Source organism: Gopherus evgoodei, chromosome 1, assembly GCF_007399415.2.
Source record: "Gopherus evgoodei ecotype Sinaloan lineage chromosome 1, rGopEvg1_v1.p, whole genome shotgun sequence".
In the NCBI taxonomy this organism is placed as follows: Eukaryota; Metazoa; Chordata; order Testudines; family Testudinidae; genus Gopherus; species Gopherus evgoodei.
In genome coordinates, this window is record NC_044322.1 from 15,319,326 (window position 1) to 15,344,826 (window position 25,501).

General features: G+C 45.7%; 1 protein-coding gene and 1 long non-coding RNA gene across 5 annotated transcripts in view; both read right to left on the reverse strand.

The window, feature by feature from the left end:
- PRCP (prolylcarboxypeptidase) overlaps positions 1 to 25,501 on the reverse strand; it is a 76,947-nt gene that overhangs the window by 31,922 nt on the left and 19,524 nt on the right. The window contains exon 1 of one of the 4 annotated variants that reach the window (XM_030558378.1): positions 174 to 254. The exons of the other annotated variants lie outside the window; for them this stretch is intronic. The gene's annotated coding sequence lies outside the window, so the exon portion shown is untranslated. Of the gene's footprint in view, positions 1 to 173; positions 255 to 25,501 lie in introns of those variants that run through there. 4 annotated transcript variants of the gene reach the window in all.
- On the reverse strand, positions 20,145 to 25,034 carry LOC115649460. Its single transcript, XR_003999822.1, has 3 exons — positions 24,958 to 25,034; positions 23,614 to 23,619; positions 20,145 to 20,156 (listed from the first exon to the last, which is right to left on the reverse strand). It is a non-coding gene; the product is annotated as an uncharacterized LOC115649460 (long non-coding RNA).

Below are 25,501 nucleotides of genomic sequence, written 5' to 3' on the forward strand. Positions count from 1 at the left end.
GGGAGCCGCGGCCGTCAATCCCATGCCGTAAGGACGGGAGGTAAGTCGGAATAAGATACGTCGACTTCAGCTACGGTATTCCCGTAGCTGAAGTTGCATATCTTACATACCTAGTGTAGACCAGGCCTAAGACTTAACAAAACTATAGTCTTGATTCAAAGTAAGATTCTTACCACATGCCCAAAGAGCAAGATGGCTGACTCCCTCACCCAATCAAGCTCTCTCCCCGAAGACAGTGAAACTTTGAAATGGATTCTTCTGAAGGTTACTCCCCAAAATAAAGTTAATTCAGGCTGCGAGGAAGGAGACATGGGATCTGGTGATAAAGGAAGTTCCATGCTAGTTTCTTTCCCAATTATATTTGCTAAAATGTATATTGATCTGTTCCTGCCCTCTCTGATGCAAATGAGTGGCCTCCTGATGTGATTGACTGATGATACCTAGCTGGAGATGATGGCTTGTCCTTGCTCTGGGACAAGTCCCCAGACTTGTCTGGTAAACATATTTTAGTTCTGTAAAAGCAGCAATGCATCTGACATGCATCCGACAAAGTGAGTATTCACCCACAAAAGCTCATGCTCCAATACGTCTGTTAGTCTATAAGGTGCCACAGGATTCTTTGCTGCTTTTACAGATCCAGACTAACACGGCTACCCCTCTGATATTTTAGTTCTGCATTTCCTTCATTATTTGTATGGTCCCTTGGGCATTTACTGTACCTACCTCAGAAAAACCATTAATGATCAGCACCTTATTCATTTTTCAGTGATACCTTACATGACACCTATCAGATACAATTTATGACATTAATGAATTGGGGTACACTGGGTCAGGCCAGCTGAAACTCACTACCAGATACCAGTAAACCCCTTGCACTCTTGCATCGGGATGCTGTTAGGGTCACATCTTGGTAATGAGGGAAGCTGTATGAAATAAACAAATGGGGCACACTGGAAGGCAGAAGAGTGAGGGGGTAAATGGCAGCACTGGTCAAAAGTTTTCTGACAGGTGTTTTTGGAGATGTGTGGCAGGGAAAATACAAAGTTTTTTCAACTAAATGGAAAATTTTCAAGGAATTATGTTTCCTAGAACATATTTGATGGAATACTAAAAACCCAAAACTGAAGTTTTCCTAGCTAAAATATTTTTGGTTTTCAACAGTTTACAGGTGAAAAATGGTAAAGTTTTCATTTCTGATTACGAGTTGAAGTTTTCCACTGAATGTTTTCACAAAAACATTTTTCCTCCCATTTTCATCAAAATTTTCCGGGAAGTAAGGGGAGTGAGCAGATGTTTTTCTACATAAGACAGCAGTAGTATCAGTGGGGCCCTACCAAATTCACATCCATGAAAAACGCATCTCAGACCGTGAAATCTGGTCTTGTGTGTGGTTTTACCCTACACAGATTTCACAGGGGAGACCAGCATTTCTGAAATTGGGGGTCCTGACCCAAAACAGAGTTGCAGGGAGTTGCAAGGTTATTGGGGGGGAGGGTCACAGTATTGCCACCCTTATTTCTGTGCTGCTTTCAAAGCTGGGCGGTCAGAGAGTCCCGACTGTAGGCTGGGTGCCCAGCTCTGCAGGCAGCAGCGCAAAAGTAAGGGTGGCAATACCATACCAGGCCCTCCTTCTGCGCTGCTGCTGGCAGCAGCTCTGCCTTCAGAGCTGGGCACCTGCCAGTAGCCACTGCTCTCCAGCTGCCCAGCTCTGAAAGCAGTGCCATCAGCAGCAGTGCAGAAGTAAGGGTAACAGTACCACAACCTCCCAGCCCCACCACACACACACACACATCTCCTTTTTGAGTCAGGATCTCTACAATTACAACACCATGAAATTTCAGATTTAAATAGCTGAAATCATGAAATTTACAATTTTAAAAAACCTATGACCATGAAATTGGCCAAAATGGACCTTGAATTTGGTAGAGCCCTATTTATAATGTTGAAAATTTACCCTGGATTACAGAGGTGAAATGTTCAGCCTTCATTTATGCTACTTTACACACACACACACGTTTATACACATCTTTCCCCCACCCTTTGGAGAGCCCATCTACACTGGGAAGCAGGGGCGATGCTCTGAAGGCAGCGCCACTGCCAGCAGCAGCAGTGAGAAGTAAGGGAGACATACTGAGCACAAGGAATGGGTGAGGGCTTGGAAATAACAAATGGGAGGGGAGGGAGCATGCAGAGAGAAAGACGGGGAGGAGCACGCATAAGGGAGGAAGGATCACAGAGGGAAGAAGCAGGGCTTGGTTAGGGGAGGAGGTCACAGAACAAGGAAGGGGAACATGTATAGGGGAGGGGGATCAGAAAGGGGGAAGGAGGGAGCATACACACAGGAGGGTCTCAGAAAAGGGGAGGATCCATAGGTGAGTGGGACTTGCAGTGAGAGGAGGATGCATAGGGGAGCAGAGATCACCGACAGGGGAGGCAGTTAAGGGAATGGGGGACACAGACGAGGGGCGGAGAGCCCCAAACAGAGAGAGTGTGGGGGAAGAGATGAGTCCCAACTGGGCAGGCACCTTGCAAGGAGGAGACTGGCACATGATGAAGCAGCACATGGTTGGGAGCACATGGGATGGTGCTGCTGCGAGCAGGGCAGGCAGGGGCCATCAGACATTGTGAGGGGTCTTGTCCCACCTCCATGTCTGTCCGAGGGCTGCCAGGAATTGAGCCGAGCTGCACCTCAGGGCAGCAGGCAATGTGAAGTGTGCGGGGCTGACCTCGAGCCCCAGGTCCAGAGCCCAGAGTGACTCTGGGGTGAAGGCAGCAAGGGGCCAGAGCCCTTATGCTCTCCCCAGGCCTAGTTGGGGGGACAGGGGAGCTTCGGTGCTCCCATGTATGCCCAAAAGGTGTATAGTGCAGCCCCTCCTCCAATTTTTGGTCCAGCCCATCTCAGCCCCACACCAGGAAGAGGCTGGTACCACCCCTGCTGGGAAGTTTACCAAAATAGCTATCCTGGAATATCTTCTTATGTGGACATTCTTATTTTGGTATAAGAGTGTCCACATGGGGGCTTATCTCAAGATAACTATTCTGGAGTAGCTGTTTCAGTGAATTTCCAACCATAGCCAAGTCCTAAAGCATCGTCACCTTTGCTTTAGAAACCAGCACTTGGTGCTTCCACCCTGGGAGTGAGGGTTGCCTGTAACTGGATCATTCTGAATTATTCTAGGAGAGAGCAGCATCTTTGCTTCATCTCTCTGTGTCAATCTCCCTGCTGGACCAGTAAAACAGGGACACTGGCAGTAGCTTATGGTGTGCTGCTGGTAGAAACCTGACATCTGCTGGACTGAACATCTGTGCCTGCTGTCGTTAACATACAGCCTCTACAGTCCCTCATGTGCCCCATAAAACCTGGGCTCTTTTAACATGGCCCTTGTTCTGAAAACATTTGCAAGCAGATTTAGTGCTCATGGAAGCGAGGCACCTGAATACTAGATCAAGCCATGCGGAGCATAAGCAGCTGCTGTGCAAACTTCCCCATGCAGCTCAAACAATGAGCCTAATTCCAGACTACCAGAACCCAGATATTCCAGTCAAGATAGCAAACTGCATAGCTTTGTGCGCACACTGTTTAAAAGGCTGGTAGGTACGAACAGAGAATGGGATAAGACCCCAGGCTTTGCTTGGGCCCAAGATCAGGAATTGAATTTAAAAAAAAAAAAAAGACATTTTATAATGGTTTATTTTCAAAACCTAACAAGTTTGCAAAATGTCTTTTGCTGCACTCACTTTTGGGGGTGCTGTTATTAGAGATGGGCCTTAGCAGCATTGAACGTAGAGGAAGTTTAGAGCGAATGTGCGCCTCAGGCCCATTCTACTATTCATATAATGCCATATGTGCGCATTTTGCCTTTTAGACATGGAAAACAGAGACAAAGTCCTTGCCTGAGAGTTTATGAACTAGATTTAAGGCTTTGACTGGTCCAAAAATAACTGGCCAATTGACTGGTTAACCATTGGTCAAATAAAATCAGCAGCGGTCAAGTATTTAATCCTTTTGCTTTCTTTGATGTATATATTTTTCCCTGAACCCCTTGTGAATAGTTTTAGTTCTGGTATTTAATCTCAGTTTGTTTGTTTAGAAGAGAAGCTGTTGCCAAAGCCATAGTTTCAGTTTGGGGTCATTATCTCATACGATTAGTCTTGGTGTCTAACAAAGAAGATCAGACATAACCTTAGGATAAGTCTGAGCCATTTAATGTTCATGGATGTAAATATCAGAAAGCTACACCAAGGAAGCTTATCTTTAAGCTTCTTGAGAAGATAAGTCTGAATGTCAGATGGTTTAAGCAAACTGGCAATGGGAGTCAAATATGACCAGATGAAATATATCCCAGGTTGTGAGGGATCATAGGGATCTCTGGTCCAGAACCAGTGCTATGAAAATTTGTACCAGTCCGAAAAGAACTTGCATTGGTTGACTAAAGTTTTCTAGCTTTGGCAAGTCATGAAGCATGAAACATTTTAATTATGGTATCACTCATTTAACTGTAAGAGGGATATCAGTTTTTCTTGGTATAGTTGCTGCTGTTCATTATCAGTTGTGTAACACTTGCATAGTTCCTCAAAAATTTAACCAAAAAAAAAAAAAAAGTAAAAATGAAGGACAAGATTCTCTGTTGTTCCAAGTTCTCACTCTGTGAAGATGGAGATGGAAGGACACCGTGGAGCTAGTTACGCTTTTCTTGGCCCATTTGGCAAAAGTCCCCAAGGGACCAGCCACCAGACCTGAGCATAGTCAGAGCAGACCTATTTGTGAGTTATTGCCAACTGATGCTGTTTGGCCCTGGCAAAATGAGTTGTCTGTTAAATTAATCACTCCAGTTCCTATTGGTCATCTGTCTACATCACACAAATCTCCATCCGATTAGGCTTTAATTGTTGAGGCTTAGTGCAAGAGCCAAGGACTAAACAGATGTAGCACCTGAACCAGCCTCCCACCTCCTCTGCTGTCACACCTATCAAAAACTTAACAGCAGTTGGGCAGTTGCTGTGCTCCAACCATCCAGACCAGTGCTGTCCTTGTCTGTTGCAACTACTTGTGGTCTCTTGTCGTATACTTAGATTGTGAACTCTGAGGCAGGGACCATCTTTTTTGTTCAACACTTTGCACTACAGGGCCCTGATCCACGGGTAGGAGCCCCGACATAAATTAGACAACTAATTTGGTCCCTAATCTTGTTAATTATTTATGCATGTGCTTAACTTTAAGCACAAGTTGTCCCATTGCAGTCAATGAGACTACACGAATGCTTGAAATTAAGCATACATTTAATGGCTTTGTTGGGTTGCAGCCCTAACAAATGATGACAATAGATTATGTCATGGTATACTGATATTTGACTTGCTACTTTTTGCAGTGCCATTATTTTACATGTAATAAAATGTAGTGCTGTAATTGTAAAGTGATTCATAGACTCATAGACTTTAAGGTCAGAAGGGACCATTATGATCATCTAGTCTGACCTCCTGCACAATGCAGGCCACAGAATCTCACCCACCCACTTCTATAACAAATCCCTAACCTACGTCTGAGTTATTGAAGTCCTCAAATTGTGGTTTGAAGACTTCAAGCTGCTCCAGCAAGTGACCCATGCCCCATGCTGCAGAGGAAGGCCAAAAACCTCCAGGGCCTTTGTCAATCTGCCCTGGAGGAAAATTCCTTCCTGACCCCAAATATGGCGATCAGTTAAACCCTGAGCATGTGGGCAAGACTCACCAACCAGCACCTAGGAAAGAATTCACTGTAGTAACTCAGATCCCATCCCATCCCATCTAGCATCCCATCACAGACCACTGGCCATACTTACCTGCTGATAATCAAAGATCAAGTGCCAAAATTAATTGCCAAAATTAGGCTATCCCATCATACCATCCCCTCCATAAACTTATCAAACTTAGTCTTGAAGCCAGATATGTCTTTTGCCCCCACTACTCCCCTTGGAAGGCTGTTCCAGAACTTCACTCCTCTAATGGTTAGAAACCTTCATCTAATTTCAAGTCTAAACTTCCCAGTGTCCAGTTTATATCCATTTGTTCTTGTGTCCACATTGGTACTATGTGGTACTAAGCTTAAATAACTCCTCTCCCTCCCTGATATTAATCCCTCTGATACATTTATAAAGAACAATCATATTCCCCCTCAATCTTCTTTTGGTTAGGCTAAACAAGCCAAGCTCTTTCAGTCTCCTTTCATAAGACAAGTTTTCCATTCCTCGGATCATCCTAGTAGCCCGTCTCTGAACCTTTTCCAGTTTGAATTCATCCTTCTTAAACATGGGAGACCAGAACTGCACACAGGATTCCAGATGATGTCTCACCAGTGCCTTATATAACCGTTCTAACACCTCCTTATCTTTGCTGGAAATACCTCGCCTGATGCATCCTAAAACTGCATTCGCTTTTTTAACGACCATATCACATTGGCAGCTCATAGTCATCCTGTGATCAACCATTACTCCGAGGTCCTTCTTCTCCATTACTTTCCACTGATGCATCCCCAATTTATAACTAAAATTCTTGTTATTAATCCCTAAATGCATGACCTTGCACTTTTCACTATTAAATTTCATCCTATTACTATTACTCCAGTTTACAAGGTCATCCAGATCTTCCTGTATGATATCCCGGTCCTTCTCTGTGTTAACAATACCTCCCAGCTTTGTGTCATCTGCAAACTTTATTAGCACGTTCCCGCTTTTTGTGCCAAAGCAGTAATAAAAAGGTTAAATAAGATTGTTCTTGATTCGTTTTGGGACCAGACTCAGCAGCAGAAAATACTCAGTTTAGAAGTATACAGGTTTTGGGGAGGGGATTTAAACAGGTTCAGAGAGAACATATTTGATAAGTAGTTTCCAAGAAGTATTAGAATAATATAGTTTACTAAACTGAATACTCTGCTGGCAGTAACAGAAAATCCATTTTGAGATCCAGTGAGAAATCAGTTTCCACAAAACTTCTTTCTCTCCTTCCTGACAGAGTGAGATTCTATGAGTGGATGATTAGGACACTGGCCTGGAATGTAGGAGACCAAGGTTCAAGTCCCTGCTCTGCCTGATTTGGAGTGATGTGGGATTGACAATTCTGCTCTCTACCAGGTAGGGCAAGGCCTTAAACCTGGCTAGTACCCTAACTACTGCCCTATGGAGTGTGACATTGACAAATACATACACATCCCTCCCCTGACAACTCCATCTTTTGCAAAAGATACCTGAAAGGTTTTGTTTTTGTTCCTCATTAGACCAACAAAAAAATTCAAAACCCTGAAAGTTCCTGTGAAACAGAATTGTTAACCTCCAGCCAATTTTAGTATAAATGTTCATTTTTTTTTATTTATACACATGCAAAGTTTTTAAAATAATTCTGTACTAGGAGTTCTGTTTTTCCTTGCTAAATAATGAATTGAAGGGGAAGATCTGGAATAACATTAGTCTAGTACAGAAATTGGCAGATTCCCAACTTTCTGACACAGAAAAGAATCTTTCTGCATAAAATAATGAATCTGATTTTTCTAAAATTTTTAGAATCCTGAGTTTTAAATTAAAATTAATGTTTTAGTTTGAAGTGCGGAAGTTGTTCAGTTCCCCTCTCCCCTCCCCCTGCTTTTGGCTAACTTTCTTTTTAGAGTTTTGTCTTAGTGGTATTTTCTTTTGATATGGTTTTATTCTTCTGTCCCTTCTAAATGCAAGGCAGAAGGCCAACCTGCCAGTGCACTATTGATGGAGTATCTTCGATTTTTATTACTGATGGAGAAAGAAATTCTATTTTTCCTTCCTCTTTCATTACTGCTGTTGACCAAGATTTTAATGAATCAAGTGACATTATGACAGTTCTGCATCAGGACTCTTGGTCTATACTGCTGCAGACTCATTCCTTGGTCGTGGCCATCACCTACATTAGGTCTGCACAGCATTTTGGAGCAAGCCTCCGAGCCCAGCTCGATGGAGTCAGGTTAGCAGGCCTCATGGTAAAGCTCTAAGAATAGCCGAATAGACAGACCTTTTATGTTGTGGCTTGGGCTGCAACTCCGACACTGAAGCCCACACTTCTCCCTTAGTACTAGCATGAGCCCCACTAACCCAAGTCTGTTGACCTGGGCTGGGAGGCTCGCTACAAAAATGGTGCATAGACATGCCCTTAGGGCTCTGTATGTTTCTTCTCTCCTCCCCTATCTCTAAAGTTATATTAACCCCACTTACCTTCCTCACTGCACTGCTGAGGGTTAGTTAATAAGCCCAATTCTGCTGTCCTTACTCAAACAAATTCCCTTTGATTTGGCCTGAACAGAGTAAACAAATAGTGGCCATATGAACACACAGACATCACACATCTGGCCACAGAGATCAAATTCCAGATCTTCAGCATCAAAAGCACAAGTACCTCTACTTGTGACAAAATATACCTCTACTCCAATATAACGCAACCTGATATAACATGAAGTTGGATATGACGTGGTAAAGCAGCGCTCTTGATGGGGGGGGGGGCTACGCGCTCCAGTGGATCACAGCAAGTTCGATATAACGTGGTTTCACCTATAACACAGTAAGATTTTTTGGCTCCCCCGAGGACAGCGTTATATCAGGGTAGAGGTGTAGTAACTTCTTTAAGCAGTAAATAAGTAGCAGGCTTATCCTTAATAGGACCAGTTACTAGGAGCTAAGCCAGTTTATTACAGGAGGACTGCAGGAGAGAATCTTTGAACATGCAAGTGCTAAATATTAATGTCAAGAAATCAAAAGAACTTAAAAATCAAAAGATCAAATACATTATCTAAGTGCTGCAAGGGAGATTTACTCATGCAACTTCCACTGACTTTAAAGTTGCAACTGTTTGAAAGTTTCTACATGTCCAGGGAGATAAGAATCTCCAGTACCTCGGGAGAATGTTAAAAAGCAATTACTAAAGTGAGACATTTTTAAATCAGCAGATCTAGATAACTTGCACCCAAGAATTTTAAAAGAGCTGGATGAGGACCTTGCTGGACTGTTAACGTTGACTTTCAGTAAGTCTTGGAACATTAGGAAAGTTCCAGAAGTCTGGAAGAGGGCTAATATTGTGCCAATATTTAAAAAGAGTAAACAAGATGATCGGGGTAATTATAGACCTGACAGTCTGGCATAGATTCCAAGCAAGATAACAGAACAGCTGATATGGGACTTGATTTATGATGCATTGAAGGAGGATAATATAATTAATGCAAATAAACATGAGTTTATGGGAAACCGATCCTGTCAAACTAACTTTATTTTTTCTTCTTATAGTACAAATTGGGTTGATAAAGGTAATAGCAGTGATGAAATATACATAGATTTCTGTAAGGCTTTTGAATTGATACTGCACAACACTTTGATTAAGAAACTAGAACAAGATAAGATGAACATGGTACAGATTAAATGAATTAAAAACTGGCTAACTGAGAGGTCTCAAAATGTAACTGCAAAGAGGGAATCAGCAGCAAGTAGATGTGTTCAGTGGCTCCTGTGGGGAACTGTTCTGGACCCTACGCTATTTAATGTTTTTATCAATGACTTGGAAGAAAACAAAGTCATCACTGATAAAATTTGCAGTGACACAGAAAAATGGGGATGTGGTAATTAATGGAATACAGAACAATCTGGATCGCTTGGTAAACTGAGTGCAAACAAATAATGCGTGTTAATTTGGCTAAATGTAAAGTATACATCTATCAACAAAGAATATAAGCCATACTTACAAGAGGCAGGACTGTAGCTTGGGATGCAGTGACTGTGAAAAAGATCTGGAAGTCGTGAAGGATAATCAGCTGTGGCCAAAAAGACTAATGCAATCCTTGGATGCATAAACAGGGTAACCTCAAGTAGAAGCACAGAGGTTATATTGCCTCTGTGTTTGGCGCTGGTGTAACTGTTGCTAGAATACTGTGTCCATTTCTAGTGCCCACAATTCAAGTAGGATGTTGATAAATTTTAGAGAGTTCAGCCAAGAGCCTTGAGAATGATTAAAGGATTAGAAAGCCTGCTTCAGCGATAAGATAAATAGATTTTACAAAAAAATTTAGTATGAATTTTTTTCCAGTGGAAGGAAAACAGGTTTTCCTTTGTAGTGTTATCAGCCCAAAGAACAACACTACACTTAGTGCATGGAAATCTAAAAGTGAAAACGATGAGAAACAAAAACAGCAGCAATGACACAGAAATGATTACAGCAGAATTTTAAAATTTTAATTTTCATCATAATCTAAAGTGTTATCTGTAACACTGATCAAGAGATTGTCTATATTATCTTACACTGCGTATTTGTGTATGTAAGAATGTTATACAGATAGTGAACCCATAATTACAATATAGCTACCAGAAGGGATATTACTAATAAATGCACAAGTATGAAGACATTCATCCTGAGTGACTACATAGGCTTCAAATTTAAGTTTCTACTGAGTGTACGTAGCTTAAGAGAACTTGGTTAGAAACAGGCCTAGTCATCAACAGTAGCGGTGCAAGCCAGACCTTCAGAACAGCATTGTATTTTACAGTTTTAGAGTAATCCAAGTGTAACTTCAGCATTTACCTACAGCCATGGTAACCCACAACACTGAATTTACACTTCTGAAATGAGTGTTAATGAGTCGGATGTAGAACATCTCAGATTTCAGAGTAGCAGCCGTGTTAGTCTGTATCCGCAAAAAGAACAGGAGTACTTGTGGCACCTTAGAGACTAACAAATTTATTTCAGCATAAGCTTTCGTGGGCTACAGCTCACCTTCTTCGGATACATAGAAGTGAACACACAGACAGGAGATATTTATACATACAGAGAACATAAAAAGATGGACGTATGCATACCAACAGGAAGAGTCAAATCAATTGAAATGATCATCAGCAGGAGAAAAAAAAAAAAAACTTTTGAAGTGATAATTGAGGTGACCCATAAAAGGTGTGAGGAGAACTTAACATAGCAAAATAGATTCAATTAGTTTAATGACCCAACCATTCGTGAATTGGCTCCCTATTTCAAAAGTCAAGAGTTTTCAAAATTCTTGTATTGTAACATATTTATTATCTTATTGTTTACATAGCGCCTTTGATCTAGGACACAAAGCATTTGGTAAAAGCTACCTAAGTATACACTTCACCTATAGCTGAAAGGCAGCCACCTCCAGATGGAGCACTGCAACTATTTAACAGTGCACAGAAACAGTTTAGGACTGTATCCACTTGAAATCACCAGATGAAAATGTAGGTAGACAGAACATAATTATCCTAGCTTATACCTATTTTCAGTAACTAAAAGATCAGCTAAGGAGCTGGGTGAAGGCCAAAGTCAACAACTTGACTTCTTAGGCACAGGGGAACATCCTACAACAAGAGTAAAAGCTCACCCATGCAAGAGTCAGAGCATATTTGGGGGCTGGTCAGAAACTGTGGAATGAAATCCTCCAGCAACTACAGACCATCACAAATCTCACCACCCTCCACCTAAATGCAAGGTACATTTCCTTGACCTTGTCTTATTATACGCGTGCTGCTATCCCCCACTTCCCAGGGGAGAGGATGAGAGAACAAACAAGTGGCAGATGTTAGTCACATTGTCTTCCTGTAGTGCATTAAGCAATTACATACTACTGTGATAGACAGAGTATAACCACCTATATGGAACAGGACAGAGCATCAGGACTAAGAATCCTTCTCTATTCAGAAGTCCCATTTGATCTTTAATGACCACAAAGTCAGGATCTCAGTTCTAAGTCTCCTCCAGAGGAGATTATACCCATTTTTTACTGTATATAACTGCAATGTTATGTACCCCCTGGAGATTCTGGCAGGACTCTAAAGCATTGCTGTGATGGCTTATCTTTCAGAATTCCTCTACGCAATAACAGCTTTGTTTTACATAGTTGGATATTTCATTTGCAACTGAATTTACTTTAGTGATTCCATTGGTGAACAGCCAAAACAAGAACCTAAATAAAAGAAAGCCACCCTCCAAGTGCTCATCCTGTCTGAATAATTTCCTCACTGTGGACAGACACAGGAAGGGCAGAGGATATCCTCCTGCTCTGAGAAGCAGTGTGGTCATTGGCCTGCCTCTGACTCGTGGGACCTGGGTTCTATTCCTAGCTCTGCCATTGACCTGCAGTGTGACCTCAGGCAAGTTACTTTGCTTTTCTGTGCCTGTTTTCCCTACCTGGTTTTTGCTTGTCCTGTCTCTGTAGAGCATAAACCAGTAGTCCCGAAACTTTTCTCTTGCCCCACCACCTTACCAGTAATAGCATGTGTCCATGCCCACCCTCGCCCAGGCCAGCAGTAGGGTGGGGGCGGCAGCAGGAGTGGGGCTGGAGACAGAGTGGGGCTGGGGATGCTCCCTCCCTGTCCCCTTGTGGGAGCTGGCCCAGGCCCGGTGTGGCCTTCTCCCCCGATGTTCCTCTACACCCCTCCAGGGTGTGGGTCCCACAGTTTGGGGACCACTGTCAAACTCTTCAGGGTAGAGATGTATATGTAGAGCATCAAGCCCAACTCAGCCCCACTCTTGTTTAGGGCTTCTGGGTACTACCATAATACAAATAATAAATACCATCCCCAAGTCTATGCCAACAAGACACATCAGTAGTTAAGAAAATAAAATGCAATTTACCTTTTATGAGGGGAGGAAGAGGGAAAGGGAATAAAAGCTAGGTAGAAATCAAGCTTTTATATTACAATAGCTAGGATTTCACACTGTACTTCCATTTTGAGATTGCTTATACTTTCATTCTTGTTCACATAAAGGATCAAGTGCCACCTTGTGTCACCCATTGTTTGGTGAAATTCTCTCCCTTCTCAGTGCCAATTTGGTTTTGTTTAAATCTACCCTTAAAACTTGAGTATTGCCAACCTCAAGATCAAAAACCACCATTTAAAAAAATAATCAAATGGTTTTAATCTTTTTTTGTTGTTGACTTTTTAACTCCCTTCTATTCCCTTGCCAATGCGTGTGCACATGAGAGAATTTCAGGTTGAAATATCAACCTTTAATGCGTACAAACACACCTCGCCCTGGCTGCTCAGTTGTAGCCCCTATACCCTCTCCTGACCCCGAAGATGGGAACTGCCATCCATTTCCTCAAGCAGTTTTGATGCAGCAGCAACACTTCTCTACCTCCGGCTGCCCTGGGACATCTCTATACAGCAGCACTACTGTCCCGGCTCCCCACCCGCCTTCTTCCTGCTACCCCAGGACCTTCTCTCTGCTACAGGGCACACATGAAGACAGGCCAGGTCTGTGTCCTCAGCCCCAAGGCTCTTGCACAGAGTTCTGCCCATGTGCCGAGCCCTGAAAATCATGGGATTGAATCACGGATGCGTCTTGGGTCATCATGACAGTTCCCACGGTGGGCTCCAAAATCCTGGGACTGAAGATCAATTAATGAGAGTTGGCAACACTGCCCACCCTGGCTTCTCAGAGGGGTCCCCCACTTACCCACCTACCCCCAGGCAGAAGGAGTTGCCACTCTATCCCCACCATCTGATGATGATAATTAGAGATATACCAATCTCCTAGCACTGGAAGGGACCTTGAAAGGTCAAGTCCAGCCCCCTGCCTTCACTAGCAGGACTAAGTACAGATTTTTCCTCCAGATCCCTAAGTGGCCCCCTCAAGGATTGAACTCACAACCCTGGGTTTAGCAGGCCAATGCTCAAACCATTGAGCTATCCCTCCCCCAACTCTTACACTGTCCTCTGCATACTCCTCAACCTCCCCACCACCTCCACATTCCCCTGAACTCCTAAATAGACCTCCTGCTCCACTCATTCTTCCCCCATCTACCTTGCACAGTCTCTCTGCTGGCTAATCCTCACAGTCCCTGTGTCCCACTCAGCCCCCTGAACCAGACTGAAGCTATGCCCATGGACAAAGTGGCTGCCAAACTGTGGGACTTTATTGGGGCAGCCTCACTTCCAGATGCAGATAGACATTGGGTTCTCAAAATTCATTGCACCGCAACCCCCTTTGACAACAAAAATTACTTCTTGGCCCCCGGAGGGGGGACTGAAGCCTCAGCCCACCCCAGGGCCGAGAGTAGGGGGGAAGCGGACACAAATTACCGTGCTCCAGTGGTCAGGAAGGGGGCCCAGTTTCCCTGGCCCTGTTTAGCTGGTCAACCCTTGCTGGGAGGCCCAAAATTTTTTTTTCACCAGGGCCTGAACCTGCTCTCGGTGACTCTGCCCACCCGAGCCCCTCTGCCCCAAGTTGGGGGGCCAAAGCAGGCGGGGCCAAAGCTGAAGCTCAAGGGGCTTCAGGTGGGGTTTCAGCAGGCAGGGGGCCTGCAACCCGAGCCCTGCCACTCAGGGCCAAAGCTCCTGGGCTTCAGCCCCAGGCCCCAGCAAGTCTAAGACAGCCCTGGGGACCCCATTCAAAGGGGATTGTGACCCCACTTTGCGGTCCTGACTCAGTTTGAGAACTGCTGAGACAGACTTTAGGGAAGAGGTGAAGTGATCCATTGGTAATAATATGAGATAGCGGCCACACTGAATAAGGGAAAATTCATGAGCTGGCCACACGTGAACACATCTTCATGAGACAGGTAATGAAACACCCCAAATTTGCTAGAGTCACGACAGAAAAAAAAACAGTCACAAGAGCTGGCAATACTGAAACGTTGCTTTTTTAGTTAATTTTCCATTTTAAGTTAGTGGGCTTCAACTTGTGCACCAATTTTTTTTTCAATGGGTGTTGTATTCTTTTCAGAATGCTGATACTTGTAGAAGATGCCATTGATTAAATAATAGAGTTAAATCCCAAGTATGATCTGTTTGAATGAGAAAAGTTGGGTGCCATTTACCAGAAGGGGTGAACTGGGATATATTTCCATCTATTACTGCACTGGATCATGAACTTTTCTAATAACCTTGAAATACTCAAGGACAATTAGATAATGTTAAAGTGCTAATAAGTGCAAAGTAGTTATGATAAATAACTGCATTTGCCTTTCATTTTTTGGTTTTAAAAAGTTTATAAAATCTCAGTGATTTTACTGTTCAATTTCCTCCTCTCAGCTTCAATTTTTTAAAAACAGTCTAGAAGGCTGGACTCCTATTGTGTTTGTGCATAGTTATGTCTGCCCTTATGGCAATAAGGATAAGCTAAAGTCTTATTTAAGACCTTAAATTAATTTTCCAAGGTTAGATTAGGAAATTAAATCATTTTATGAAGTGCCAAAAGGAAATCAGTCTATAATAGCATGACATACAGGAGAACTGTTAAGATATGACTGTACTTCCTGGCCCAGCTCCTTGACCCAAGACAGGGTTAATACCTTGTCATATGGCAGGGAACAGTATTAATTTACCCCAGTGGTTACTCTAACACAGGAGAGGCACCGGAATTTACAACCAAATTTTTTCAGAAAAAAGACGGTTACTCACCTTTGTAACTGTTGTTCTTCGAGATGTGTTGCTCATATCCATTCCAATTAGGTGTGCACACGCTGCGTACATGTTCGTCGGAAGATTTTTACCCTAGCAACACTCGGTGGGTCGGCTGAGTGCCCCCTGGCGTGGCGCCGCGATGGCACCGAGTATATATCCCGGCTGACCCATCCGCTCCTCAGTTCCTTCTTGCCGGCTACTCCGACAGTGGGGAAGGAGGGCGGGTTTTGGAATGGATACGAGCAACACATCTCAAAGAACAACAGTTACAAAGGTGAGTGACCGTCTTTTCTTCGAGTGCTTGCTCATATCGATTCCAATTAGGTGAATACCAAGCCTTACCTAGGCAGTGGGGTTGGAGTGAGATACTGCAGAATGCAGAACCGCTGAGCCCAAGGCTGCATCATTTCTGGATTGTTGCACCAAGGCATAATGGGAAGCAAAAGTGTGCACTGAAGACCAAGTAGCTGCTCGACATATCTCCTGGATAGTACTTGAGCTAAGAAGGCAGCCAACAAGGCCTGAGCCCTGGTAGAATGTGCGGTAATATGACCCGGAGAAACATGAGCTAGATCATAGCAAATACGGATGCACGCCGTTACCCAGGACGAAATCCTCTGAAAAGAGATGGGTAGGCCTTTCATCTGGTCTGCCACTGCAACGAAGAGTTGGGGCGTTTTGCGGAAGGGCTTCGTCCGGTCAATATAAAAGGCGAGCGCCCTACAGACGTCGAGGGAATGTAACCGTTGCTCCCGACGGGATGCATGCGGTTTGGGAAAGAAGACCGAGAGGAATGTGTCTTGATTGAGATGGAAGGCTGAAACTATTTTGGGGAGGAATGCTGGATGTGGACGCAACTGCACCTTGTATTTGTGGAACACCGTATACAGTGGGTCCACCATCAGAGACCGAATCTCAGAGACTCTTCTAGCCGACGTGATGGCTACAACAAAGGCTGTTTTCCATGACAGATACAGGAGCAAGCAGGTTACCAATGGCTCGAATGGAGGAGACATAAGCCTCGTCAGGACCAGGTTGAGGTCCCAGGAAGGGGCGGGGCAACATACTAGGGGGTACAGATGCTCCAGACTCTTGAGGAACCTCGAAACCATAGGGTGGGAGAAGACAGAATAACTATCTTCTCCTGGGTGGAAAGTAGAAACAGCCGCCAAGTGCACTCGCAATGAAGAGGTAGCGAGACCTTGCTGTTTAAGATACCAGAGGTAGTCCAGTATAGTGGGGATGGGAACCTCCGTGGGTGTGGCATTCAGTGCTTGACACCAGCAGGAAAATCGCTTCCACTTGGCCAAGTATGTAGACCGAGTGGAAGGTTTTCTGCTACTCAGGAGTATTTCTTGCACTTGGGCAGAGCAGCGTAACTCTGATTGGGTTAACCATGCAGGAGCCACATTGTGAGATGAAGGGATTGCAGGTCTGGGTGGTGAAGCCTGCCGTGGTCTTGAGTTATAAGATCTTGATGAAGAGGCAGAGAGATTGGGTCGGCTATCGAGAGGTAGAGCAACGTGATGTACCAGTGTTGTCGGGGCCACGCAGGGGCAACCAGGATCAGGCGAGCCTTGTCCCTGCGGAGCTTTAGGAGAAACTTGTGCACCAGTGGGAAGGGGGGAAAGGCATAAAGCTCTTCCATGAGATTAGGAAGGTATCCGATATCGAGCCCGGGGTGAGACCTTGGAAGGAGCAGAACCTCTGGCATTTCCTGCTCTCGCTAGAAGTGAAGAGATCTATGTGGGGAAAGCCCCATTTCCGGGAAACAGAATGTATAATGTCCGGATGAATCGACCACTCGTGAGACAGAAAAGATCTGCTGAGTTGATCTGCCAGAGTGTTCCAAACCCCACAGCTCCCACAATAGATGCCACAAGGTCTATTGAGTGGGCTATGCAAAATTCCCACAGTTGGATCGCCTCCTGACAAAGGGGGGAGGATCGAGTCCCTCCCTGCTTGTTTATATAGTGCATCGCTGTTGTGTTGTCCGTAAGCAATAAAATACAATGACCCTGCAGATGTTGCTGGAACGTGCCAGGCGGACTGCTCTCAGCTCTCGGACGCTTATGTGCAGCGCCAGCTCTCGAGATGACCGGAGACCTTGCTTGTAAAGATGGCCTAGGTGAGCCCCCCAGCCGAGAGATGACGCATCCGTTGTTAGGGACACTGAAGGCTGCATCGGATGGAACGGCAGTCCTGCGCACACCAGGGAGGGTGTTAGCCACCAGTCGAGGGAGTGTAGAATGCTCTGAGGAATGGTGACCACCATGTCTATGGCATCTCTGCCTGGGCGGTAAACTGAGGAGAGCCAGGTTTGAAGGGGACGCAGGCGTAGTTTGGCATGCTTGGTTACAAAGGTGCATGAGGCCATGTGACCGAGGAGGCTGAGACAGTTGCGAGCCAAGGTCGTTGAAAAGCCTTGGAGGCTATTTATAATTGAAACTATTGCCTGAAATCGGGGTAGTGGTAAGCAGGCTCTTGCGAGTTTGGAATCTAGAATGGCCCCAATAAACTCTATTCTTTGTGTGGGCACTAGAGTAGATTTTTCTAGATTGATCATCAGGCCTAATCAGCTGAATAGGTCCTTGACGATGGCCACATGCCTGGTGACTTGGGCCTCGGAGGTCCCTCGAATAAGCCAGTCGTCTAGGTAAGGAAAGACATCTATTCGACGACGACGGAGAGAGGCGGCCACTACAGCCATACACTTCGTGAACACACGAGGGGCTGTAGAGAGGCCAAACGGAAGGACCGCAAATTGAAAATGTTGGCAGTTCACGATAAACCGTAGGTACCGTCTGTGCGGAGGGTAAATGATGTGGAAATATGCGTCCTTCATGTCGAGAGCAGCGTACCAGTCTCCGGGATCCAGGGATGGGATGATGGTCCCCAGGGATACCATGTGGAACTTCAACTTTTTCATGTACATGTTGAGTCCTCGTAGGTCCAGGATAGGCCGGAGGCCTCCTTTTGCCTTGGGGATTAGGAATATCGGGAATAAAAACCCTTGCCTCTTAACTCCTCTGGTACCTCCTCTATAGCTCCGATCGAGAGGAGCGTTCGAATCTCTTGCCAGAGGAATTGCTCGTGAGAGGGTCCCTGAAGAGGGATGGAGAAGGGGAGTGGAAGGGAGGGGGTGAAATGAATTGGAGGTGGTATCCAAATTCTACCGTGCGTGGGACCCAACAATCCAAGGTTAATTGGGTCCACGCAAGGAGGAAGGAGGAAAGGCGGTTGCAAAACTGAAAAGGATCCTGGGGAAGGACTGGTGCTCTGCTCTCGGGCGCACCTTCAAAAGTTCAGTTTGGGGCCCGTCGTTGGTTTGGCGGGACCGTTATTGTGGCCCCCGTGGGGTCCAGACTGCCGTCTGCGGTTACCACGACCGCGCCTTCTGCCAAAGTCTTGTTGTGGCCTGGGTGGGGGAGTAAGGGCGCTGGGAATGCATAATCACCCGATTGTCCTTGAGACTCTGCAGCCTAGGGTCCGTTTTCTGAGAGAAGAGGCCCTGGCCTTCAAATGGCAGGTCTTGGATGGTGTGCTGCAGTTCAGGAGGTAGGCCTGACACTTGCAGCCACGATATCTGTCTCATCGTGATTCTGGAGGCCACAGTTCTGGCTGCCGAATCAGCAGCATTGAGTGAGGCCTGGAGGGAGGTCCATGCAACTTTCTTTCCTTCCTCCAGAAGGGCTGGAATTCCTGGCAGGAGTCCTGTGGGACCAGTTCAGTGAATTTGCCCACCGCCTGCCAAGTATTATAATTATATCTGCTAAGCAGGGCCTGTTGGTTTGCCACCCTGAGTCGGAGGCCCCCCGCAGAGTAGACTTGACATCCCAACAGGTCCATACATCTAGCCTCCCTTGATTTTGGGGCGGGGGCTTGCTGGCCATGGCGTTCCCGCTCATTCACGGATTGGACCACCAGAGAGCATGGGGAAGGATGGGTATATAAGTACTCATACCCCTTGGAGGGCACCATGTACTTTCGTTCCACCCCTCTGGCCATGGGAGAGATAGACGCCAGGGATCGCCAGATGGTGTCCGCTTTGGCTTGAATGGAGCGGATGAATGGTAAAGCCACACGAGTTGGCGCATCTGCCGACAGGATGTCTATCACAGGGTCTTCAACCTCAGGGACTTCCTCTTCCTGTAGATTGATATTTAAGGCGACTTGCCTCAGAAGGTCCTGGTGAGCTCAGAGGTCAATAGGGGGCGGGCCCGAAGAGGATGTCCTGGCTACCGCCTTATCTGGGGAAGAGGAAGATGACAGACCAGGGACGAGTGGCTCATGTATGGACTCGTGGTCAGGAGGCACATCAGGGTCTGGGAGGACCTGAGGGTCTGGTGCCAAAGGAGAGCCATCTGTACCCGCTGGAGGGGGGTGGCTAACAGTGGCCTCCGGTGCGTGATGTTCCAACGGGGCGGAGCGTGATGGTACCGTGGGTTCACCTTGGGCCTGGTGATATGCCCAAGGTGTCCAAAAGGACCACTGTGGAGGACCTTGGTCTGGACCTGGAGCCTCATGTAGAACTCGGCTGTGTACGTCCGAATCCCCACAGGAGGCACTATCGGCATGCGATGAGACAGACGCATGCGCCGATGGCCATGGCGGAGCGGAGACTGCTTGGGGAGGAGCCCTGCGTCCAGAAAACTGTTCTCCGTGCTGCACCGGAGAGTGGTACTGGGTTCCATACCGGTACCGGGAGTAGGACTGGGACTGCGACCGGCGCGGTGCTGGGAGGTTGACCGGGATCTTGAAGCTCTATGATGCGAGCGGCTGCAGCGGGAACGGTGCCGGGAGCTGGATCGGCGGATGGAGTATCGGGCCGGAGAGCGGGATTTCGAGTGGTGCCGCGAGTACAACCGGTACTGAGATGGAGATCAGTACCGGGACTGCGAGCGGCGTTGGGAATGGGATCGGTGCCGAGATCGAGAATGCTGGCGGGACCTCAATCTTGAGTGGTGCCTCTCGGTAGTGCCGATCGAGGACAGTCTTACCATGGCAGGCTTGCCTGTTGATTGAATAACCAGCACCGGCGGTGCCGGGGGATGAGGCAGGGTGGGCTCTGTTAATGCAATCAGTTCCCTCGCCGTAGAGAATGTCTCTGGTGTGGTGGGAACGATGAGCTCTACCGAGGCATGCGCTGGGGAGCTGATAGGCACCGGACTCGATGGCCTTGCGAGGCCGGAATCAACGGTGCTGAGATTGTCGGTGCTGCAGCAGCTACTGGTGCCAGGCAGCTCGACTTAGGCTGCTGCTGAGACTGCGGTGCAGATAGTGAAGCCGCAGGAGCTTTCAGCTTCTTGGCTCGTGGGGAGAGGGAGCAGTGCCGGGCAGGTTTCTGGGCCGGTGCCAGTTGGTGCCGAGATGCCTTTGTGGTGCCGGTGCACTTCAGTGCCGACGAGGCACTTCTCCACGGTGCGGACTGACTGGCGCCCGGTGCCAAAGGTGGAGGAGTGAGGGTTGCCTCCATTAGGAGCTGCTTGAGGTGAAAGTCCCACTCCTTTTTTGTCCGTGGCTTGAAGGATTTGCAGATCAAGCACTTGTCTGCAAGGTGGGATTCCCCCAAGCACTTGAGACAGGAGTCATGAGGGTCTCCTGTGGGCATCGGCCTGCGGCAAGCCGAGCACAGTTTGAAACCCGGTGAGCCAAGCATGGGCCTGGGCACTGGGTGAGGGAAAGGGCTAATCCCCAACCCTCTGAACTATATACACTAACTACGTTTACAAAAAGGTATTAAAAGTATTAACTAGAACTATAGAGAATAAACTATATACAGAGTAAGTATTAGAACGAGTGAATAGCTAGGGAGGTGGAGATCAGCTAAGCCACGCTCCACTGTTCCAACAACTGACATGGGTGGTAAGAAGGAACTGAGGAGCGGATGGGTCAGCAGGGGTATATACTCGGTGCCATAGCAGCGCCACACCAGGGGGCGCCCAGCCGACCCACAGAGTGTTGCTAGGGTAAAAATCTTCCAACGAATGTGCATGCGGCACATGCACACCTAATTGGAATCGATATGAGCAAGCACTCGAAGAACCCTGAGAACAGGGACTTAGCGAGGAAGCACCTCGTCAACTGTGACTGTACCACTGTAAGCAGACTGCTAGTGTGTCTTCTTTGCCGAGAAGAGCAAGTTATTATACTTTCACTTGCTTCACTAGGGCTTGTTTTATTTTGTCGTAGCCTTGATACTTGTTCTGAATAGGTGGTTGTTGTTTAAATGAATCACCTGCTTCTAGCACCCATTTGTCTCATTTGTGATTAGAAACACTCAAAAGGGAAATCTTGGAGAGGAACTCTGCTATTGTCCTGTGTCACAGCTTAGACAAACTGCCTGGAAAACAACAGGCTGAAAAATACTGAAAAATACCCAGAGGAAACTATAGGAAAGCAGCAAACGCTATTCACGTTAGCCTCTGTTAAAAACAAGTCACCCAGTGAGCAGAACATAATGCAGGGCTATTTTTATAGAAAATCAAAATAAACGGTTAAAATGTAAATGGCAACACAGTGAAGGTCTTAGAGAATGAAAGACAATCTGGGTTACATGCTTTGACAAACTCCCCGCTCCTTTGAAGCAGCCTTGGCTGTCTGATTAAAAGCATAGATATCCATGCCACCTAAGGCAGTGTCAGAATAAAATTGGGTTTTAATTATTTAAGGTAAAAACCCTGTGGAAATCACAGTAAGATCACACTCTGGGTGTGTCTACACTGCAATGAAATACCCTCATGGGGTTTGAGAGTGCAGTTGCCAGCCGGAGCCCAAACACCTCCACTGCAATTTTATAGCCCAGCAGCCCGATCCCCACGAGCCCAAGTCAGCTAACACAAGCCGCAGCATAGACATACTCTCTCACTCCCTTCACAGCACTCCCCACCACATCGATCTTCGAGCAACGGACAGGTTTGTGCTGCAGAGAACCAAATAAAAGTGTAAAATTGCGGTAAAGCACTGTCCCAATACATGAGCAGTTTTCATGAGCTAGCGAATAGGAGCAGCTAACAGGGGAGTTTTGCGAGGGAGCTCTTCAGGTGAAGGAGGAAAGATTACTTGACCCTTGGGGTAAGTTTGTTGCCTGTGGTGTGTTTGGTGTGTTTGCATTGTGCTTGCTGCTTGACTGAAATATACGGTGATATACATAACAGGAGCAGCCTACAGGGGAGTTTTGTGAGGGAGTTTACAGAAGGCGTGTGAGGGTGGCTACATACACTTAACGTTCTTTACACTTAAAGCCAAAAATACTCCCTGATAAAAAACAAAACAACAAAGGAACAAGCTTCATGAGTCAAAAGGGAACGCAGGCAGAAGTCCAGCAACAGAGTAGGGGCTATCCAGTTTATTGCACCCAATGCAGCATGTCTGATTACCTGCCCTATGGGCAGGTGGCATATGTGTGCATTCAGCACAAGAAGCTCCTGGCCCCCTGAGACTGTGTACAGGCTTTGGAGACCAGAGTGGCTGAACTAGAGGAACTAAGGGAGACAGTCTAATTTGTGTACCTCTCTTTCTGGGACACAGTAGAACGGTCCCACCCCAGATCTGACAGCCTCTGTGCTGCTGAGGAGAATGAGAGTCTCAGGGAAAGAGAAGATCCAACTGGAGCAGATGGAAACGATCCCATAGTTGGAACCCTCCTTTCAGATGATGTTGTGGTATCCTCTCGCACTGAGGATACCTCTCCAGGGGAGGAAACTACAGTTATCAGGAAGAGACAGGTATTAGTAACGGGCAATTCAATCATTAGAAATAGAAGATAGCTGGATTTGCGATGACTGGGAGAACCACATGGTGACTTGCCTGCCTAGTGCAAAGATTGTGGATCTCTCGAGATATCTAGATAGATTTATGTGTAGTGCTGGGGAGGAGCTGGCAGTCATGGTACATGTAGGTACCAACGACATAGTGAAGCATAGGAGAGAGGTCCTGGAGGCCAAATTTAGGCTGTTTAGGTAAGAGATTGAAGTCCAAGACCTCTATGGTAGGATTCTCTGAAATGCTTCCAAATCCACGTGCAGGGCCAGTTAGACAGGCAGAACTGCAGGGTCTCAATGAGTGGATGAGACGATGGCGTAGGGAGAAGGGGGTTAATATTAGGAACTGGGGAAACTTTGGGGAAAGAGGGAGCCTATACAGGAATGATGGGCTCCACCTAAGCCAAAATGGAACCAGATGGCTGGCACTTAAAAAGGCCGTTGAGCAATTTTTAAACTAAGGACTTGGGGAAGGTCAACAAGTGCGGAGGACCACATGGTTCGGACAGAGACATCCCTTAGGGATCTATTAAAGGAGATTCTCTATGTCCTTGTAAAAGGAGGAGAGGATGGAAAATGATAAAAGGTAGGATCTGATGAGAAACAATCAAATGAAAAAAACACCCATTCAATTACATCATATAATCGCAGACAGCTAAAAAGTAACAAGTTTTTAAAGTGCTTATATACCAATGTTAGAAGTCTAAATAATAAAATGGATGAACTAGAGTGCCTCGTATTAAATGAGGATATTGCTATAATAAGCATCACAGAAACTTGGTGGAATGAGGATAATCAGTGGGACACAGTAATACAAGGGCACAAAATATATTGGAAGGACAGATCAGGTATTGCTGGTTGGGGAGTGGCACTATATGTGAAAGAAAGCGTAGAATCAAATAAAGTAAAAATCTTAAATTAACCAAACTGTATCATAGAATCTCTGTGGCTAGTAATTCCATGCTCTAATAAAAAGAATATAGCAGTAGGGATATATTACTGACCACCTGACCAGGATGTTGATAGTGACTATGAAATGCTCAGGGAGATCAGAGAGGCTATTAAAAGAAAAAAAAATAAAAACTCAATAATGGGGTATTTCAACTATCCCCATGTTGGCTGAGTAAATGTCACCTCAGGGTGGGATGCAGAGATAAAGTTTCTTGACACCTTAAATGACAGCTTCTTGGAGCAGCTAGTACTGGAACCCACAAGGAGAGAGGCAATTCCTGGTTTAGTCCTAAGAGGAGCACAGGATCTGGTCCAAGAGGTGAATATAGCTGGACTGCTTGGTAATAGTGACCATAATATAATTAAATTTAACATCTCTGTGGTGGGGAAAACACCACAGCAGCCCAACACTGTAGCATTTAATTTCAGAAAGGGGAACTACACACAAATGAGGAAGTTAGTTAAACAGAAATTAAAAGGTACAGCGCAAAAAGTGAAATCCCTGGAAGCTGCACGGAAACTTTTTAAAAAGACACCATAATAGAGGCTCAACTTAAATGTATATCCCAAATTAAAAAACACAGTAAGAGAACCAAAAAGGTGCCACTGGGGCTAAACAACAAAGTAAAAGAAGTGAGAGGAAAAAAGGTATCCTTTAAAAAGTGGAAGTTAAATCCTAGTGAGGAAAATAGAAAGGAGCATGAACTCTAGCAAGTGAAGTGCAAAAATATAATTAGGAAGGCCAAAAAAGAATTTGAAGAACAGCTAGCCAAAGACTCAAAAAGTAATAGCAAAAAAAATGTTAAGTACATCAGAAGCAGGATGCCTGCTAAACAACATGTGGGATCAACGGACTCAAGCACAAGAAGGCCATTGCGAAGAAACAATGAATTATTTGCATCAGTCTTCACAGCTGAGGATGTGAGGGAGATTCCCAAACCTGAGCCATTCTTTTTAGGTGACAAATCTGAGGAACTGTCCCAGATTAAGTTGTTAGTAGGGGAAGTTCTGGGACAAATTGATAAAATAAGCAGTAATAAGTTACTAGGACCAGATGGTATTCACCCAACAGTTCTGACGGAATTCAAATGTGAAGTTTCAGAACTACTAACTGTGGCCTGTAACCTATCATTTAAATCAGCTTCTGTATCAGATGACTGGAGGTCAGCTAATGTGATGCCAATTTTTGCAAAGGGCTCCAGAGGTGATCCCAGCAATTACAGGCCAGTAAGCCTGACTTCAGTGCCAGGCAAACTGGTTGAAAGTATAGTAAAGAACAAAACTGTCACACGATTTGTTGGGGAAGAGTCAGCATAGTTTTTGTAAAGGGAAATCATGCCTCGCTAATCTACTAGAATTCTCCGAGGGGGTAAACAAGCATGAGGACAAGGGGGA